This window comes from Aotus nancymaae, unplaced genomic scaffold (genome assembly GCF_030222135.1).
Source record: "Aotus nancymaae isolate 86718 unplaced genomic scaffold, 86718_ANA_hifiasm-v0.15.2.pri h1tg000039l, whole genome shotgun sequence".
NCBI lineage: Eukaryota > Metazoa > Chordata > Mammalia > Primates > Aotidae > Aotus > Aotus nancymaae.
In genome coordinates, this window is record NW_026988453.1 from 11,058,644 (window position 1) to 11,074,437 (window position 15,794).

Sequence of the window (15,794 nt, forward strand, 5' to 3'; positions counted from 1 at the left end):
GGGTAGGCAGCCTAGTCTTGAATTGGGGATGTAAAGACTGGATAAGAGAGAAGCCAGCCTGGGCAGATGATGGCACCAGGCGGGGAATCAGATGAGGCATAACCTGGGAGAGGCTGTTCTGATATCCAGAGTGGAATCATGGAATTATACTCAGTTCAGCCTCTTCGTGAATTCTGTGCCACATAGCCTAAAGGGAAGGAAAGGAAGCCAGACCAGCACTCTGTGGTCCTTTCTGATTTCTCTGCAGACAACTTAGCATTATAAAAGTAGGTTTACCTTTATGGTCCATCTCAAACCTACTATGCACTGGGGTTGCACAGGAGAAGGATCCAGGTCTACAAACAAAACCGAAATGTTATTCTGGTCTTGTTGCCCAGCATTCTTTAAACAGGGGACAAGGTATTTCATCACACAATCAGAGCAAAGGCCTGATATGCAAATTTGATTGAATACAATAGTATGGTATGAATCTGTTTCAAAGTGCAAATGATGATTCAGAACTGATCACATAGTGATGGCAGGGGTCTGGGGACAGAAAGAGTGGCAAAAATGCATTTTAAAATTAGGCATTGGTCCCTGGGACTCCCAATTAACAGGGAAAAGGAGTTAGCTCCGACACTGCCAGGCTCCCCACTCCCCTCAACTTCCTCAGCTCCAGAGGATGGGTCTGCTGCGGACACCCGGTGTGAGGTTGTGAACGAATGTGGCGTTGGAATTCGTGCTAGATATAAAAGCTAATTTGGTCCACTTTAACTTCCATTTCTAGATTTTTTTTTCTGGTTACTTTAAATACCATTTGTCTCCTGTAGCTGGACCATGGGAAACGGGAAAGAGCTTGTCTTTCTTTAGTACCTGATCTTCTTAACTAGCTTTGGGAGCAGAGAGAGAATGATTCTATGGAGCAGGGTTTTCTCAAAGCACGATCCATACAGAACCAAGGGTGAAGACCAGAATTTGTACTCTGAATAAGTATTCTCCATGACTCATGCACACTGAGGTTCAAGAATCCCTGGTATAGAAAGAACACATGCTAGGTGCAAGGTGTGAGGGCGAAGTGGATGTCAGGCTTCAGGGAGGAAAAATAGAAGTAGGGGGCGTGGGAGGCTGGCTGATCCCTTCCTCTGAGAGACCAGAGCTGTTTCTTCTCTGGCTTGCAAAACTATGAATGGCCCCAGAACTATGAAGCTAGACAATGATTGGCCACTCTTCATATTTTCCAGGGTCACCAAGACACATCACCTCGAGCACACATACCTTGGCCCAGCCACCCCCAAACACAGGTACACAAGGGCACCCAGGGACCCCAGCCTTACATTTCCTCACAGGCCAGATTGAGTTGAGCTGTCTAGTCCTTTCAAAGTTCTAGCCTTTCTGGGCTGCTCCTCAATTCTCTGCTCTCCTGCTTCATAAGCTGTTGCTAGATGTTAGCTACACTGCACAAAGTGGAGGATACAACAGAAATACACTGAGTCAGAGGCTGTCTTCGTCCCTTTATAGACCCTTGGAAGCCATGACCACTCTTACTATTAAACATCCGCTACCCCACCCCTCCCCAAAATACACACACATCATGTCAATCAACGTAAAACGGACCCTCATTCCATGTCAAATATAATACCTTTCATGTTAAAAAGTAAGGAAAATGGTTGTTATAACTCTGAATTTTGAAATATGTTCTCCATTTTGTTCTTATAATTCAAACTTTATTACATTTACATGAAACTATTAAAGAGTTGAATTGCAGTTTACAAGTTGACTGAGTTGACGTTTTGTCGGCATTTAATGAAAAATTTATGAATTTTGATTTTTCCAATTTTGTATTTTGGAACCAAGACTTCTTTCCCACATTGCAAACTTTTTTTTTTTTCCCATTTTGGCAGAGAGGAATCTTTGGTAGTAGAAGTGTTCAGATGCTGGACTGGCGCAGTGGCAACCTGTGAGTCCCTTTTTTCCTCTTCCCACCTTCTAGTCTCCCTCCAGCACCTCCTCTTGGCAGAACCTAACCAGAAATCAGCTGACAAGGGCATCTGGGAACCAGTGTCCTGTGGGAAGTCACCATGATGCAATGTTTGCCTTCATGATAGGCAGGCTATTCCAGAGCCCACAGATCAGAAAGGCTCAGATCAAATTATGATGATCAAATCACAAGGGTGATCGAATCTATTTAAAGCACAGAACTAGAACCAAGGGGACAGGTTTACACGAGGCTGACGCACTGGGGAATGCAAGCAGGGCAAAAGTCCTGCTGCACAGTCTCACAGGCTCAATCCTGTGTTTTGCTCTGCATGGTATAGTCGTGAGGAGCAGAACTGAGATTGAGTAAGGGGATCAGCATGTTGAAGATCCCTGGAACCAAGGCATACTCATTCTGTTGAGAGATGTTTAAGGGCAGGTAGGCTTGGCCACAGGTCTTCATCAATGTTTTGGGCAGCCATCCTTTTTGCCAGCATTTCTTGGGCAGAGCTTATAGGGGGCCAGAAGGTGCCACCAGTAGGTAGTCAATTTAGGGATGACACGGACACCAACACCAAGGTGGCATAATCTATACCTCATGGCTTATGATTTGTTTTGTTTTGTTTCTATCCTTTTCTGCCTGTAAGTAGAACTCTCGTCTGTTCCATCCTTGAGTAGTCTATTCCATTTATTCTGTTTTACATGTCTTGCAGGTTACTAACTTACTATAGATTGAGAATCCCAAATCTGAAGTTTGAAATGCTCCAAATTCTGAAACTTTTGGAGCACTGACATGACACTCAAAGGAAATGCTAGTTGAGGCATTTTGGATTCCAGATTTCTGGAATAGGGTGCTCAACATATGAGTGTAATGCAAGTATTCCAAAATCCCAAAAGCATCCCAGATAAGGGATACTCAACCTGTATTTTTAGCGCATCTTCTGAACTCTGCCTATGTCTCACAAATGACTTGCTTACTTTGTATCTATAGTTAACACATCTGATGAGTTTCATCCACCTGCTTGTCTTGTCCTCTGTACAAAACTGAATATTCTCACATAATAGAGCAAACACACATTATAGCCAGTATGATAGAGAATTCTACAGAGGAGTGAGGCTGGGGTTGAGAGAGACAAGATAAACAACTAGCAGAAATCCAGTTTTATGTATTTTTCATACAGACAACCATTTTCCTAGTTGCATTTACTGAGTAGTCTCCTCTTTCCCTGCTGATCCGACATGCTATTTCTTTCATGTGTTCACATTTCATACGTATGTGGGTCTGGCTCCAGGCTCTCTAACATTGGTCAGTATGGACACCCCAGTACCTTCACCATTGCCTTGTTTACTGTAGGATTAAATAAGTTCAGGTATCTGTAGGGCAAGTTTTCCTCTCCCAAATTTTCTTCAGAAATACCCTGACTATTCTTGGCTCTTTATTCTTACAAATAATAATAACATATAATTTTATCAATCCTTATCAGATTTACTCCCAAAACAGCCTTTTGGATTTTGATCAAAATTGCTCCATAGATTAACCTGGGGAGAATGGAATCTTTCATTTAGAGAACTTGGTATATATATCTCCATTGTTTGAGTCTTCATTAAAGTTAATAATTTTCCCTGTAATGGTTTTTATTCATTTATTATTGTTAAATGATAAATTCATTTAATTCATTGTTAGATTTATTCCTAGGTAATTTATGTCCTCTAAGACTATGGCAAACAAATACTATCTTCTTTTTAATTATTTTTGTTGCTGGTGTATGAAATTGCAATTTATTGTTTTATATTAATCTTTTATTGAGCTACATTATTAAATTCTCTTATTATATTGAAGTATTTGTAGATTCTTTTGGGTTGTGTATGTAAATGATCATATCACAAACAAATAGTGATAATATGTTTCCTTCCTAATCCTTCTGCCACTGACTTGTTTTACTTAAGTTAATATATTGGCAAGAACATCCAAGGATAAAAAGGTGTGGTGATCATGCACGTCCTTGCCTCGTTCCAGATTTTGAAGTGTAAACTTCTAATGTTTCCCCATTTGCTTAATTTTTAAATGTGCTTTGTGTTTATTTGTTTATTATTTTTAAATTATTGTTTTATTTTAGAGACAGAGTCTCAATGGCCTCACGTGATGCTCTCACCCTGGCTTCTCAAAGTGCTGGTATTACAGGAGTGAGTTGCTGCAGCCGGCCTATATGTGCTTTTTATCATGTTAAGTTGATTCCCTTCTATTCCTAATTTTCTAAAAGATTTTTTCTTTAATAATAAACTAATGATGATTTTTTTTCAAATGCCTTTTCTATACCTTTTAAAATTACATGTGATTTTTCTCTTTTAATATGGTAGTGTGGAGAATTCTATTTATGGATTTTTCTAACATTAAACTGACTTTGCATACTTGAGTTAAACCCAACTTTGTCAGTTTATTATCTTTTTTATGCACTGTAGAATTTAATTTGTTAGCGCAATTTTCTGTTTTTTACTTTTGCTTCTATGGTTATAAATGAAACGACTCTATAATTTTCCTTCTCTTTTTGCTTTGTCTGGTTTTGGTGTTGCGGTTACAGAGTCCTTATAAAATACATTGTAGAGTATTTCCCTGTTTCCTATTCTTAGGAAAAGTTTTTATAAGACTGGGATGATCACTTCCTTTTAAAATGTGTTGGAACTTGCCTGTAAGATCATTTGGGCCCCATATTTAGTGTGGGATTATTTAACAATGCTCCTTGTATTTTTGTAAATGTTATGAGTTCTCAGATTTTAAAAAATTTCTTCTTGGGTAAATTTTGTAATTTTCTTAGGAAACTGAGTATTTATCAAAGCTTTCAAATTGTTGTTGATAAAATTCCTATTTGCTTGTTAATCTGTACTTTATGTACAGAGTGTGTTCCCTTTTTAATTTGTGCTATTACTTGTTTGTGAATAATTTGTCTTAATTTGTTATAGACATTTAAATTATAAAAGTCTTCAAATTGCTTATATGTATAATTACATATGTTAAATATACTTATATGTTATCTCCAATGGGTTGGAGGTGATTCCTATGTTGTGAAAATGCCCTTGTCTTGCACTTGAGCGGCTGGGGCTGTTTCTTAGAAGGGAGTGAGCTTGGGCTGATCAACCAGTGCAGGCACCCGAGATAATCTGTTGGTCTGTGTCATAGGCCCCTCGGGATGTTAGCAAAAGCAGAAATGTAGTGATATTCAGAACAGAGCTGTAAAATGCAATGCCTTGTGTCCCTCCCCTCCAAGCATAATTCTAGGGCTGCTGTCCCAGTTTTGCCTCCGAAGGGACAAGCTGGTGAGTGAGAGAGAAAGATGTGGTGTTTCAGCTAGACTAGTACATAGTCCACAGCTTTCTTGTCATTGCTGCAGCTATTAAGACCTGGTGACCTGAGGCCAAGTGTGGTGGCTCACGCATATAATCTCAGCACGTTGGGAGGCCAAGGTGCATGGATTACTTGAGGTCAGGAGTTCAAAACCAGCCTGGCCAACATGGCAAAACCTCATCTCTACTAAAAATTACAAAAATTAGCTGGGTGTGGTGGTGCATGCCTGTAGTCCCAGCTACTTGGGAGGCTGAGGTGGGAGAATCATTTGAACACTGGAGACGGAGGCAGTGAGCTGAGATCATGCCGCTACACTCCAGCCAAAGTCTAAAAAAAAAAAAGACCTGGTGATCTGACATGTAAGTAGGGAAAAAAAAGCATGTCACAGTATGATGCTATTTTTGTTTTGAGAGAGGTAAAAAGTCAGTGTCAGCGTGACACGTCTCATATGCACACATAATGATTCATCTCAGTGCTGGAACTGTGGGTAATTTTCACGTCCATCCTCACTACAGTATGTAACGTCAGTGTCAGCGTGACACACGTCTCATATGCACACATAATGATTCATCTCAGTGTTGGAACTGTGGGTAATTTTCACGTTCGTCCTCACTACAGTATGTAACACGTACACTGGTTTTTCACAATAACCATGTGCTACTTTTACAAACAAAAATACGTAAAGCTATTTTTATTGTGAAAAGAAAAAGGTGTGCCAATTATACATGATTGAAGTTCTTTTCTTTGGATTTGTCAGGTCCTGTTTCGTTTACAGGAGCCATCAGGTGACAGAGGAAACAGTTTTGGCCAAAGGGCGCATATGTCAGTGATAAGGGCGACTTGAGTAAAGATTCCTTACATCCTGGGAAGCAGCTCTCAGGAAAAGGGTTAGGAATCCATTGTTTGTGGATTTGTGTCTGTAATTCTGATATTGTCTCTGCTCATTTCCCTCTGTAGTGTCTAGGCTTTCAAGTAATCTTCCTGATGGTGTAGGCCTAACTCAGCATTGCTCATGAATGCAACCAGACAGCATTTATGCTTCCATTAAAGCCAGATATCAAAGGGGTTTCAGGCTACCCTGGGGGTGAGAGTGTCATTGATTCAAGAAAACTCCATAATGAAGGATTTATTCAGGAAAGCAAAAATAGAACTACTTTGCAAAATGTCCTTCCTCACTTGGAAATTGTCTTTCTGGTGCTACCTAACGGTAGGTATAGGAAAGCAGTTTCTCTCACTAAAGTGTCCAGAAAACTGCCTCAAGGGGCTGAATCTTCCTGAACCCAATATTGCATCAGCTTATGGCCCAGCAAGCTGTGAAAGCCAGGGACTTAACAGCCTTTGTCTCTGCAAATCCAAATAGAGAGTTTTAATGGCGTACATCTTACAGAAGCCAAAGAAAAGAGGCTGGCTATTTTTAACTTGAGGCAGGAAAATGTGGCTGGAAAGGAAACATCTGTCCCAAACTATTCTCAAGAGCTTTATATAGAGGTCCCATCTATCATGAAACAATCAAACGTAAAATAAGGTGTTTGGTCCAGGCCTGGCTCTGGAAGAAAAAAGCAAAGCTTTCTTATGTCTCATTTCTCCCACTTCTTGCCTTCTGAGTTGGGCCTATGGCCTGAAAAAGACCACCTCAGAGGCAGAGCATCGGGGGATGGCTTAAGGACAACCCAATTCCTGTGAATTTTATGGACCCCTTCTAGTTTAACATCTACATCCAAAATGGCCCCACCCTTTAAGTTTCAAATTTTGCAGACTCCCCAGTCAGGAGTCACCAGAGGTCTAGTGCTAGGAGGATAAAACCTTCTAAGGTCTTGGTGCTACGGTCTCAATTTGGAAGTAAGGTCTTGGGATCTCAGAAGGTCTTACATTCCTAGCACCAGACCTCTGGTGACTCCTGACTGGGGAGTCTACAGAATTTCCTTGGCAGTTCTGGCTGTTGGTTCTTAAGCAAAGAAACCATTCTTTCTTCCCTGGACAGCAAGAAAGTTCCTTATTTTTCAAAGACATACCAGTCTCCTGAGTGTGTGGCTAGGGGGAAAAGGGGCAAGTGTGAGCCTGCCAAGTGTCAGAGACATTTTTGCCTCAGTAGAAACACTATCCATCATTCTTGGGCACACAGAGCAAGGCCAAATCCACACACCAGAGCTCAGGATGAATTAAGTGTTGGAGGAGGTAGGGTTGCAGCAGATGGTGCTCAGGTTGTGCACTGCATAAATCCAGGAGCTTCATGTAGACTGGAATCTATGTCTATTCACATAGGAGATAGAGAAAAGGAGAAGCAAGACAGTGTGTTGTTGGCCAAGGGGCTCTCAGTCTTTCTGTTGGAGAATTGACCAGAATATTCATGGTGCAGTTCTGTGTTCTTTTTCTCATTTTCTTTTCCTCTTTTCCTTCTTTTTATGTGATCTATCTATCTATCTTTCTTTCTTTTTTTTCTCTTTCCTGTTTTCAGTCAAAGACTGGGCCGGGAGAAGAACACTTTACTTTTTGTTTTTCAAACTGAGTAGAGAGTTGCCAGGAGAAATGACAAGGAAAGAATAAGAGTAAAAGAGCGTGCATGGATCCGCTCCCGCCCTCTCCGCGTGCACGCTCTGCAGAGCAGTGTCTGAGCAGCAGGGCTTGGAGGGTGTGAAACAGGGTTGCCAAATTGCAAAAGTCACTAAAAAGATCCATATGTCTGGGCTGCACCAAGCCTCTGAGCTCAGGGAGGGGCCAATAACATCATCTGCTGGATGGGAGCGCATTTCCCTTCCTCTGGGGAGGATTAGATGTCAGCTTGACTAGATGCTATTAGGCGTTTGATGATCCAGATTGGGAACTCGAGGTGCCAGTGTTTGGAGTAGAGAGGAAAGAAGAGGCACACAGAGCAGAGCAAATAGGAAAGATGAAGTTTGTAAGCTAGAGTCTGTGAAACAGTAGGGAGTTTAAAAACCCTGGGACACTGAGTTTCCTTTGAAATGTTTTCCCATGTCAGGACAATTTTGGGGAGCCCCTGTGCAGATTAATACGAAGCCATTTGCCCACTTCATGGGAAGTCTAGACTCCTTATTCCCACAATTAACTCTATGTCAAGGGAGAACTTACTGTCTTCCCCCTCACTTCTTTAAGCTCTAAACTGTAGCTTCCTCTGGGGTGGAGGATAGCAGATGGTCCACAGCTGTGGGACACATCTGATCTTGCAGGGATCAGGGGAAGACACAGAGGCCGGTTGAAATCCCAGTGGCTACCCTGGAGGCCTGTCTCCAAAAATCTGGGGTGGTACCCCTGACATCTATCCAGATCCTATCTTGGGCAGACCTCACATTTTTCCTCAGTCCCCCATGCCTCCTCTCTACTCCAGCTTTGACTGGATTACAGGGAGATGATTTTGTGAGAGTGGCCAGGCAGCTGCTTCCCAGATGTGTGTCATCTGCAGAAATGGTCATATCCAAACTGGGGAGCTTTGGGAGGATTGGTTGGGGACATTCGGGACAGGGCCTAGGAGGTTTCTCTGAGGATGTATTAACTTAGGGGGAACAAGCCCAGAGACCAGCTGAAAACCCCAGGGTAAAGGATTGAAGCTAGAGAGGAATTGGGAAGGTCCTGGAATGCCCTTAGCTCTCCTCTCCAAAACTCTGTGTCCAAACATATGACTTTACTACATTTGCCAGATGACCTGACTCATTTAGCATGTGTGTGTGTGTTTTCTTAACAAGTAGAAGATTGCATTCTCTAGGAAGGGTTTGAACCTACCACTTCTCACCTGGAATATCACTGGCCTCTACTCTGGTCTTCCTAGGACAATTCTTTGAGTTGCTCCTGTCCGTTCTTCACACAGCAGGTAGAGAAAAGCACAGCTGGCCCTCCATTTCTGTGGGTTAAGTAATATTCGTGTATTAAATGATATTCCTCTCAGAATTGCATCTGTATTAAAAATGTGTAGACTTTTTTCTTGTCATTCCCAAAGCAATACAATATAATATCTATTTACATAGCATTTGCATTGCATTAGGTTTTATAAGTAATCTAGAGATGATTTAGAGTATCCAGGAGGATATGCATAGGTTATATACAAATACTATGCCGTTTTATATCAGGAACTTGAGCGTTTGCAGGTTTTGGTACCCAGTGGGGGAGGGACTCTTGGAACCAATCCCCTGTATTTAAAATTAAAAACTGGACCATCTCATTCCCCTGTTGAAAACCCTTCAATAGTTTCCTTTTCTTCTAAAATAAAATCGAAAACTCTTCTCCATGTTGTATAAGACCTGAAGGGGCTGGACTCCTTCTCTCACCTCATCTGGTAGGCCCTCCCCCTTGCTCCAGCTCCTAAAACTCCCCAAGCTCTTTTCCAACCTCAAGCCTTCACTCAAGCTGTCCCTTTGCCGAATGGCTTCTCTCCCTGCTCACTTTCTGCAAAGTGGCTCCCCGTCCTCTTCTGGTCTTCCCTAACCACCCAATTGAAAATCAGCACCTCACCAGTCCCCTTTACCCGCTCACAGCTCATTCGTCGCCCTTCTCACAGTTTACAGCGACATTCACCTGCTTATTACTCGTCTTCCCCATTTGACTGAAAGCAACATAGGGGTAGAAACCAGGTGTATTTTGTGCTCTGGTTCAGTGTACGCCAAAAACAGACATTCAACACTCATTAAATGAATGAATAAAGTGTATCTTTATTTTCTTTTGAATATTCTCCACTCTATTGCTTCCTAAATATATATTTTTATTTCACGCATTGGTTAAAAAAAAGTTTTAATGTTAGATACTGACTTAGGATTGTCATATACTATTAGAGTCATTTCATAAAGCAAGGTCTTTTTTACAACCTCAATATAAGAAGAGTATAAATTCAGAAAAAAAAAAAAAAAAACCCTTTCCATGAAAGCACATTTGGTAATATGACACGAGTGGCCTTCGTTTTACTGAGGACCTGCGAACATGTTGGCACAAATAGCCTTGTCTGCTGACTGACATTTGGAAACCTTAGCCCGAACTTGTACACAGCTTGTACATGCTGTGACCCCACCTGGCCCCGGGAGAGTTCTCAGTGACTCTCAATGTCCGTGTGGCCCTGGACAGATCATTTCCCCTTCGTGGGGCGCAGCCCTGACCTATGCAGGATGCTAGGGTTCTACAAAGAAACTGAGATGGTTGCTGAGGCCCCGCTCAGCTCCAAACATACCCACAAACTGTAATATAAGAGAGAGGCAGAGCTGTGCTTTCTACTGAGGGGACTATGGGTGACCCACGTCTGAGCCATTCACTGCCGCTGGTTGCAGGGTGTAGGGTGGTCATTTCTTTGTGTGAGGGGCAGCCAAGGGAGAGAGGGGAAGCAGCCAGAGTGGGTGGCCGATTCCTGTCTCTGACCCTCAGGGCAGCGCCTGCAGCCCCTGCCAGGCTCCCACACCTCAGCTAAGAATAGCTCAGCTCTTTCCTGCTGGCCTGCAGTCCTCCGGAGCCCAGAGGAAAGAGAACTGGACTGTCTAACCTCAGGCTAGGCTGTCCCTTCCGGCGATTCTCTCCTCCGCTCTGGGGACAAAGGGCTGCCAGGGATTTCAGTTCTAGCTTCTGAAGCTCCCACCTAATAATAGTGCTATGGGGGTACAGAGCAGAGTGGTATTCAGGCCACCCTCTAAGGGTGGGAAGGGGGAGGCCTTCAAAGTGAAATCAAAGGGCTCCCAGTGCTAAGGGTTGGCGAATGGGTGCCTAGGGAAAAGAAAGTCATCGGGGACTTTAAGGTAGGTCAGAGGAGGGAGCGTAAGACTGAGGCTCAGAGGAAAAGGAGCTCCTGCTTCTGTCTGAGTAGGACCAAGGCGAGCCTGGGCACCTGTGTGGACACCCAGCTCACAGCTGGCTCTGAAGCAGGTGGCCTGAAGGCTACACTAGGAAAAATGCCCTAAGGACAGATGGTTCACTAGTCCAGAAAGCAAATCTCTGCATTAGGGACTGGCCCCGTTCTGACTCCTGAGGTGACGTCAGGACCACCACTAAGGTGACCATATAATTTATAACCCAAACAGCGTGCATTTGACCATGAACAAAGACGGTTAACAATCACACCAGGTCTGTGTGCATAGATGAGGCTCGTCCTGTCCGGGGAAAACCAGGACTTCTGCTTGCTCTAACCGCTATACATGGCTGAGTGTCTATGTCCCTCTCTGCATAGATTTCCCAATAAGAAGACATGAGATGCAATCAGTTAAAAAAGAGCTTTAGAAATTGAGGCACCACAGAAATCCAGGGATTATAACCAAGCTTCCCTGCATTTCACGGGTCCTGTCCCTTCTGCATAAATCAAGTTGAAGGAAGTTAATTATAGCCGAAGAGGAGCTGTGCTCCAGGGCTAGGGAAGAAAGGAGAACCTTTCTCAGGAAGTCCCATTGCTGGGCTGGGCTGGGGGCTGCCTGGACAGAGAGATAAGCCGTGCCGACAGGACAGGTTGGCAGCAGCCTTGGTGGTTTTCTGACCTGCAGGAAACCCCAGGGAGCACCCCTGCATCCTCTTTTACAGCAGAAGATGCTGTATGATTTTACAGCAGAATAATCTTTAACTGCTCCCAATCTATACAACTCACTTGAACAAACAAGTTTAACGTATATTAATTAAGGAGTTTGTAAGGGGCAGATGCTCTGTTATGTGTCAGATTCTGGGTTAATTTCTGCAGGTTTAACAACAAACAGGACAATAGTTCTGTCTTTTAAGGAACTCACAGTTGAGCAAGGGGAGACAGAGGGCTAAACAATTTGAGAAGTGACGGAACAATGCTGTTTTGGTGGCGATGCCTGTTCTAGAGCCTCTTTTTCAGATTATTGGATACTTTCACAACCACCCTTTAAAACAGATGATAACTGTCTATATAGGAACACACTTGCTAATGCAGTGAAATTTACTGAGAGGCACGATGGAATATTTGTGAGGAACATACATTTTGGAGTCAATGAGACCTGATTTTGAATTTTAGCTCTTTTAACTCACAAATTGTGTACTCTTCATCAAGTTGCTTTTTTCTATTCTCTCAGAATGTGATCAGAAAGTTTCTTAACCCTTCAGAGTTGCCTACTCTGTAAAGGTAGATAGTAATAGCATCCACTTCATAAAACAGTACCTCTGATTTTAACATATGAACACATCACCTGGGAATCTCATGGAAATGCAGATTCTGACGCAGCAGGTCTGGCCTAGGGCCTGGGGTTCTGCATTTTTAACAAGCTGCCAGGTGCTGCTGCTGCTGATCTGAGAACCATACTTTGAGCAACAAGGTCATACGATATTGAAAGATCAACTAAGTTCTGAACACACATCTAGCACATAAGTGTAGTGACCAAATTATAATGTGAAAAATGGTCATTTATCTTCATTCAAATATCTCCCCATATTATCATAAGTTAAAAGAAAATGTCTTAAGTCAGGGAAGCACTCCCTGTCACATCTCTAGGGTACTATATGAGGCCAGTTCTTTTCATCATCCATGACATTGGGAGAATACCAGAAGAGAGGAATGGAAGACTCAGAATGTATTTCTCATGCCACATAGTTCAGCGGTAACTTTACGGCCCCCAAATCCTCCTGATGTGAGGAGTGGTGGGAACTCTTGATGAGGTGTGACATCTCTCCTGTTGAATGTGGATGCTGTGAAGGTGCCACTCTCAGATCCAATATGAACAGTAAACACTAACTGCGAAGTGCAGATATCCAAAACATGACTAAAATCCACATATTTTTGTAAGCTTTGGTGGTTTTAAGATATGGTCTCAAATTTGCTGACACCCTTATTATTGAGAGGCAGGCTCCAGGTCCCATCCCTCAAATCTGAGCTAGTGTGTGACTGCTTCAGCTGAGTGTCATGGCAGTGCTGCTGTGTGACTTCTGGGACCAGAGCAGAACGCGCCCTGCAGCTTCCTCGTGTTTCCTTTGGAATGCTTGCTCTCCTGACACACTCCTTGTCTTGGATCCCAGCTACCACATGCCACATGAGAGGCCCTGCCTAGGCGCTCTGGTTGACAGCCTCAGCTGAGCCCAGCCTTTCAGTAATCCCAGGGCAGGCACTGGGCATGTAAATAAAGGAGTTGCCAGATGCTTCCACCTCCCAGTTGTTCAAGTTACCCCCAGCCGTTCCAGCTTTCCCAGCTGAGGCCCCAGGCGTGGTGGAGCAGGGACAAGCCCTTCCTGCTGTGCTCTGACCCACACACTTCATGAAAAGAATAAAATGCTTGTTGTTCTATGCCAGTAGGTTCTGGCATAGAGTGAGTAATTTGTTCCTCAGCAACAAATAATTCAAACATAAACATTATTTTTTTATTTAGTATAAAAAATAAATACGGCACTTAAGCAGAATATGTATGGAAAATTTGTTTTAAATATGGTATTTAAAAATTAAAAGTTTATACAAAATTAGCTGGGCGTGGTGGCATTGCCTGTAACCCCAGCTACTTCGAGGCTGTGGCAGGAGAATCGCTTGAACCTGGGACATGGAGGTTGCAGTGAGCCAAGATGGCACCACTGCACTCCAGCCTGGGCAACAGGAGTGAAACTCGGTCTCAAAAAATATTTAAAAAATAATAAAGTTTATCTTGAAGCCTTATTTACAGACATTGAATATTATACATATTATTAAATATTATTTATTTGTTATACAGTTAATATTCTATTAGGCTTTTAAAAGTAAACATCAACAGCTGGGCCTAGTGGCTCATGCCTGTAATCTCAGAACCTTGGGAGGCCAAGGCAGGAGGATTGCTTGAGGCCAGGAGTTCAAGACCAGCCTGGGAAACATAGTGAGACCCTGTCTCTACAAAAATAAAATTGGCCGAGACTGAGGTTACAGTGAGCTATGAGCAGGCCACTGCACTCCAGCCTGGGTGACAGAGCAAGATCCTATCTCAAAAAGAAAAGTAAACATCAAATCTCTAACAAATTAAATTTAAATTCCATGATTAAGTATTACATCATTAGCAGAGAGAGAGTACACAGTGCGGGGAAAAATCAGGCTTTGGAATCAGACAGAACTGGGTTTGAATCCTAACTTCAAAATTTACTCAGTCGTGTGATCTATCTCAAGTGGTTTATCTTTCTGTACCTCAGTATTCTAATCTATTGAATAGTTTAGTAATATCTACTGCCTAGGGCCTGTGGAAGATATTGAATAAAAGTAATTATAGCACATAAGTAGTAATAATTATTGTTATTATTTCTAGAAAGATCTCTCAAGGAAAATGTACAGTGGTAATTACAAGGTAGTTACAAGGAAAGTGAGTGGTAATTATAGGATGGGAACATAAGCAACCTGTCATGAGCAGACAGAGAGGTTTCTGAGGAAGCCACCCCTAAATTGAGTCTCAAAATGAGTACGAAAAACTAGGTTAGATATTCTCAGACTTCAGAATTTTTTAAATTTCTAAAAAATGTTAGGGACAAATAATCTAGGGAAAAATACTTTTTAAAAAAATCAATTTTCTAGTCTGGGTGCAGTGGCTCGCACCTCTAATCCCAGCAATGGGAGGCCAAGGCAGTAGAATTGCTTGAGGCCAGGAGCTTGAGACGAGCCTGGGCACTATAGTGAGACACCATCTCTCTTAGAGAAAAAAAAGCAATTTTCTAAAATGTTATATAAATTCAAAGGGCCGATAATAGCCAAGCCAATCTTGAAGAGAACAAAGCTGGAGGTCTTATATTTTCATAAATCAAGATCTATCACAGAGGTAGTAACTAAAGTGGTGTGGTTTTGGAATGAGGATAGACAAACGGATGAATGGAACAGAACAAAGTCAGAAACACACTTATCTGTGTTCAGTCACATGATTTATGTTAAAGGTGACAACTCAGATGATGACGACACAGAAGAGTAATAGGCAGGTGTGCAGAGAAGAAGAAAAGAGTGTCACAGAACCCAAGGGATGAAGGAACTTCAAGAAGGAAGGAGAGCTCAACAGTGTCAAATACAGCAGGGGTTGACGAAGCTGAAAAGTCACTTTGAAATTGACTTGCAATGCGATGTTAACACCTTAAGATGGGCTTTTCCAGTCAGGTGGACAGGAGTCAAATTATAGTGTTTTGCAGACTGATTAGAAGTGATGGGTTAGAGATAGGAAGCCTGGGTTGTTCCTCCAAGAACCTGGGTGAGACTGGAGGCAAAAAATTCACAAGTGTATAAGGAACAGGTACTGCTTATTTATTTATTAAGGCTAGCAGAAACTTGAGTATGTTTCTAAGCTGAGGAGAAGATGAAAGCTGAGAGGAAAAAGAAAATACATGTCATCGAAGATGTATTATATTGCTAGTCCAGAGGAAATTCAGTGTATTCCAGGAGAGAGAGCGGAAGATTAAGAGTCGAGAGTAACAGGTAGATAAACTGAATTTTATGTATCTTTAAATGTCTCCAGAAACTATTATAATAACATTTCAGTTAAAATAGCCTCAATGCTTGGACATTCTTAGTTATGTCTCAAAGGTCTTTTAGCTGCTTAAAAAATGTATTTTGAAATACTTCAGGCATAAAAAAGGCTATAAAGAGCAATGT